The sequence below is a fragment of the Microtus ochrogaster genome, chromosome 17 (genome assembly GCF_000317375.1).
Source record: "Microtus ochrogaster isolate Prairie Vole_2 chromosome 17, MicOch1.0, whole genome shotgun sequence".
In the NCBI taxonomy this organism is placed as follows: Eukaryota; Metazoa; Chordata; class Mammalia; order Rodentia; family Cricetidae; genus Microtus; species Microtus ochrogaster.
In genome coordinates this window covers 3,957,141-3,963,285 of record NC_022019.1, presented here as the reverse complement: position 1 = coordinate 3,963,285, position 6,145 = coordinate 3,957,141, and the positions used below count along the sequence as shown (strand labels likewise).

The 6,145-nt window shown below is 41.2% G+C and overlaps 1 pseudogene; it reads right to left on the bottom strand.

The window, feature by feature from the left end:
* LOC101995447 overlaps positions 1 to 5,913 on the bottom strand; it is a 12,592-nt pseudogene extending 6,679 nt beyond the window's left edge.
* Positions 5,914 to 6,145: the final 232 nt, after the last annotated feature.

Sequence of the window (6,145 nt, the reverse complement as noted above, 5' to 3'; positions counted from 1 at the left end):
GTGCTGAGTGGGGATCTACAGATGGCTATCCTGGCAGAGGACCCAAATTTGCTTCCCAGCTCCCATGTTGGGCAGCTCACAACTGCCTGTAACTCCAACCCCAAGAGAACAGACACTCTCTTCTGACCCCCACTGGCACTGCAGGCAAATGTCCGAGCCACATACAGATACACATACACGTTCTAAAAATAATTTTAAAAAAAAAAGCTGAATCAATTCATTTTCCTCTTTCTTTCAACTTCCATGCCCATATGTCCGCTTCCCTCTGTCTGCCTAGGTTCCTACAGAGGCCTACACACCTCCCCACTTCTTTCTCTGTTGCTCTATGGAGCTGTTTTCCTCAGTGTGATAAGAATGCTCTGATTCAGAAAACCAGGTCTTGCCACTTTACCACTTGGCATCCTTGGCTTTCTGTCCAATTTACTATAAAATCCAAATGCATTTGCAATGATGTATTGGTCTCTGCACATTCCCACCCCTGCCCATTTTGTCAGCTTCGCCTCCCACCATTGTCTCTAAATCACTGACCTTTTGGTTATGCTGAACTGCTCCCACAGCCTCTACCTCCCAGGTTCTTCATTACTGAAAGGCCTTTATGCTTACAGCTTCCCTTTGGTAGATGCACACACACACCTTTCACCCACCTAGTCATTCTCCAGTTTTCAGGCTGATTGTCTCCTTTTTGAAATTATACCACAGACTAGCTAGTTTTTATTGTTGTTTAAAAAGAAGGGGATGGTGGGTGGTGGTGCCACACGCTTTTAATCCCAGCACTCGGGAGGCAGAGGCAGCGGATCTCTGTGAGTTCGAGGCCAGTCTGGTCTACAAGAACTAGTCCAGGACAGGCTCCAAAGCTACAGAGAAGCCCTGTCTCAAAAAAGAAAAAAAAAACCTAAATAAATAAATAAAAATAAAAAGAAGGGGTTAATTTTGACTCATGATTCTGGAAGTCCATGATCAGGGCCACACTGCTGAAGTGCCAAGACCAAGGAGAGTGTCTAGGGTGGGAGATTGGAGGTGAGCGTGTACACGCATGTGTATTGTATGATCTCTGCTTCATAAAGCCATCAGGAGTAAATCGCGAAGACTCCACTCTGTCGGCCTCATCTTATCCCAATCACCTCCCATGGAAGGTAATGTTGTGAGAACATTTAAGGTCTGCTTCCTTAGCAATTTTTAAGTATCAAATACATCATTAACATCTCATCCAACATATCACAGTTGGGTTAAGTTTCTGCACTCTTACTTTCGCACAATGAGGTGATCCCATAAATATTGTTATTTTATACTTTAATTACATGGAATGGATAGTCTCTTTGTCATTATCTAAGAAGACTAGACTACTTGAATAATACATCTTAATTTAATTCAATAAACAGTCAATAACAAGTTTAATTTACATTTTGTAATATCCTTTATTACTGCATTGATCACTCTTATCTATACCTTAAATCAACTACATTTAAAACTAAAATGTCAAGTAATAACAAAATTGGGTTTTTTTTGTCCCAGTTAACTTCTTTTGACCTTTGCTTTAAACATGTGATAAAACCACATGTTGCAGAGTTAGAGAAAGGAACACACCAAACTAACCCATAGTATCATGAATTCAGAAGCCATAAACCCAAAACAGGAAGATTATGGGCTAGATATGGTTTTTAGAACTCTCCAATAAAAAGTAAAATACAAATTATCCAAATTACACATAGCGAATGACCAGTGCTTCTCAAGTAGATATTTGGATTAATAAATAGTAGCAGGCACATGAGACAATAATACTCATAAGCTTATATCAAGTAAAGGTATATTTGGATCATTCTAGGCAGAAATGAATCTGTTCTTTTGAAAACTCTGAGACATAAAGAATCAACCATTCTTCCTCCATCTTTGTTAAAGTACCTTTTAACCAACCCCCAAAAGAGGGCAATTAGATATACGGAATCTGTGAATTGGAAGAAAAATTTAAATGCAAGCAGTGGATTTACATTTTGAGGCTACAGCCTGTGTGTCTGGAAAATGTCATGAGTAAATGATTCACAATATCTGATTTCATACAGGTTACCAGCTGTCTGGAAAGGCGAGGTGAAATATGCAAAAATCAAACAACACGCAGGTAAAGGAACTGACAAAGCAGTGAGTTCATGACTGATTGAAAGCGTGTGCTGGTCACGGGCCACACTGTAATCCCAGCACTCAGGAGTTTAAAAGGTTGGCCTGGGAGACACAGTGAGACATGAGAGCCTAACTCAAAGCACATTTTCTCAGGGAGCAAGATGGCATCAAATATTCATTCTGATCTTGATAAGGTGTACCACTTTTGTGGTGCTGTATCACCCTTGAGAATCAGCCTCTCCTCTGTAAGAAGCTTAACTTTTCCTCACAGGCCAAGAGGGGGTAATACATAGAGTGCCTGGCATTGGGTGAGACACAAGGTAAGGACTCATTAAATGCAACTGTGTGTGCCTATGGCCCCAGCTAAGGCACAAGGTAAGCACTCATTTAAATTTAACTATGTGTGTCTATGACCCCAGCTATCTGGGATGGTGGGGCAGGAGGATAGCTTTTTTTGAGACCAACCTGGGAAATATGATAAGATCCTGTCTCAAAAAAAAAAAAGAAAGAAAGAAAGAAAGAAGAAAAGAAAACTATTGTTAAAATTAGTCTCTTGTAAGTTTTAGGTAACTGTACAAATAAAGATAAAAATAGAAGACCACTTGTTGAAAAGTATTGGAACCAATGCATTACTCACCATGGTTCTTAGTTTGTTGGGAATGATAACCAGGACCTCGTGTCTAGCCCCATTGTCTTCACCTTCTAACCTGTAGCGGCCATGAGCGAGTTCATCTCTATCCACATTGGTCTGGCTGATCCCGACTGGCAATGCCTTCTGGGACTGCTGTTGCCTAGAACATAGTATCTAGCTGAGTGGCTAGATAATCAAAAAATAAAACCATTGGTAAAGAGGGGACTTTTTCAGCAACTTCTTCAGTGAGGTGGGCACTGGTAAGCATGTGCCCAGAACAGTGTTACAGAACTGAGATCCACGGTCATTGACGGGATTCTCAATGGCACTTAGTACCAGCTCTTCAGCAGAGAGCAGTTCATCACAGGTAATCACGGTGCTGCTAATGTCTATGCTAGGGGACTACACCACTGGCTAGGAGGTCACTTACCCGGTGACCATCTTGAAGATGACATCTTTGATGTGATCATCTGAGTTTAATTTGTAAGATGGATGGCCGTGCAGAGGTCTTTGTGGATTTTGTGAACCAATATCAGAGCTAATGGGGGAAGTGACTCTGGTTTACTTCCCTATTGATGAAATATCTTCATCTTGATTACATCAAGATGTCTGAGCTGGAGTCCCATGTACCCAGTTTCACAATCATGTATGAGTCCTACAACTCCATCCTCTCTACCCGTACCATCCTGGAGCACTCTGTCCACTTGATGGTGGACAATGAGGTCATCTCTAACACTTGTCATAGATATGTTAATACTGAATGTCCAAACTGGACTAACATTAACTGCCTTTCTACCTAGATTACTTCTTACCAGTGCTTCTCCCTGAATGTTGATCTCACAAAATTCTAGGCCAACCTGTTGCTCTATCCTCACATTCACTTCCTCCTGACCACATACATCCCTGTCATCTCTGCCTTTTAAGAAAAAAAAAGCTTACTATGAGCAACTTTCTGCAAGAAAGATCACCAGTATTTACTTTGAGACAGTCAACTAGATTGTGAACTAACCCTCGCTATGGGAAATGCAAGGCTTGCTGCCTGTGGTACCATGAAGATGTGATTCACAAAGATGTCGATGATGTTATTGCCACCACCAAAACCAAATACACCATCCATGTTGTGTATTTATACCCCACTGGCTTCAATGCTGGCATTAATTACCAGTCTTCTACTGTGGTACCTAGCAGAGAGCAGGTCAACATACAGTGATCTGTGTGCAGGCAGAGCAATACCACAGCCATTGCTAAAGCCTGGAATTGCCTAGACCACAGATTTGACCTGATGTAGGCCAATAATGCCTTTGTTCACTGGTGCGGGGTGAAAGAATGAAGAAAGTTTTCTGAGGTTCATAAGGACATGGCTACCCTAGAGAAGGACGATGAGAACCAGGAAGTATATGGGTTCTACTGAGGTGGAGGAGGGAAAGAGGAAGGCAACCCTTATTATGCTTCCTTCCTTTCAGCCCAGTAGGCCACATTTGCAGAATCTGAGCTGCATGTCAGCTGACAGGCTTTAAAGGATTGTTGTCACTCTGCAGTAGTCATGTTCTGCCTCCTCCATGTGTACCTGTGACACATTTCCATGTCTCAGAGTAAACGCTTTGCAAAAGAAAATCAGAACTCGTATAATCACAGTTCAGCTGTGTTATTTGCTATGAAGAACAACATACAGTTAGCAAGATAATTGAGAGAAAATACACTATAAATTTCTTCTTGCCAGAAGTTTGTCATTTTGAAATTTCTAAAGTTACATGGCTATTTTCTTGCAAGACACTTCCATTTCAATTGGATGTTTCTATAGGCCAGAGGTCCTATCTATGATTGTATGTGGGTCTTATGAATATGCCATTGTTTGATGGAGGAGGGTCATCTGTCTATGTGTTACTTTCATTGGTTAATAAAGAGACTGCCTTGGCCTTTTGATTGGGAAGAAAATTAGGTGGGCAAAATAGATAGAACAGAATGCTGGGAAGAAGGGAAGTGAGGCAGTTGCCATGATTCTCCAACCCAAGACGAACATAGGCTAGAATCTTTCCCGGTAAGCCACCACCTCGTGGTGCTACACAGATTATTAGAAATGGGTTAAGCAAGATATGAGTGTTAGCCAAGAAGAGACTAGATATAATGGGCCAGGCAATGTTTAAATGAATACAGTTTGTGTGTTGTTATTGGGGGCATAAGCTAGCCAGGTGGCCGGGAGCTGGGTGGCAGGAACGCAGCCCGCTGTTCCTTCTACGATTGTTTAAAAAAATTGTTTGTGAGGAATACCAAGCATTATATGCATTGTCTGACTTTTAAAAGACATAATGTAGGCCTGGAGAGATGGCTCAGATGTTAAAAGCTAGGTGCCCAACCAAGAATATAAAAGACATAATGTAGTTACATAAAAAAAAAGCATGTCCAGATGATAAAGTAGATATAAATGTTGTGGTCGTAATTTTTGCTTGATACTTGTTTTGTTATGTGTAATTTTACTATGTTAAAGTTAAGACCTTCTTTTTTTATTTAAACAGAAAAGGGGAGGTGATGTGGGACTTCTGTCTGTATGCTGTGATTACCATTAATGAATAAAGAAACTGCCTTGGCCTGTTGATAGGGTAGAATTTAGGTAGGAGGGGAAAAACTAAGCTGAATACTGGGAGAAAAAAGGTAGGGTGAAAGAAAAAACATGTAGCCCTGCCAGAGACAGAAGCCAGAACTTTAGCTGGTAAGCCACAAACACATTGTGATACACATATTGCTATAAATGGGTTAAATTAATATGTAAAAGTTAGCCAATAAGAAGCTAGAGCTAATGGGCCAAACAGTCATCTAATTAAAAAAAAAAGCATGTCCATGTTCACACACACACATAAAAAAATCTTATACACAAACCAGTAAAGAGTCTACAGCATTTTGTCTGAAAACCCCTCCTTTCTCATGGTTTCAATTGCTTCTTGTTTTCTGATGGATCTGAATCTGTATATGGCACCTAACTTCCCTTCTGTGTCTCAGATTCACATGTTCAAGTGATGAGCAGATAGCTCCATCAAACAGCAAGTCAGAGCCACACTCGTTGTCCTGCTGCCAAGGGACACAGCATTTACCTGAGCAGCACTTTCTCCCTTCTCCCCAAACGGCATCACCTTTCCATTGCTCAGGTTTTTGCCTCGTTCATTTTCTCGACCCATCCTTCCTCTGTACTGGGACCACCACTATCCTAGTTTGGGGTCTCATTTATGATTGAACGGTTGCTGACCTGACCTACTCTGGCTTCCTGTCAGAGGCTCTGTACTATACTGAGAGGCATCCATCTACACATTAAACTGGCCTCTAACTCCCCTAGTATCACCCGCCACTTAATAATTCCATTATAGCCTTTTCCGATTAGTATCCCCTTGATCTCCTTTTGGTGTCTTATTG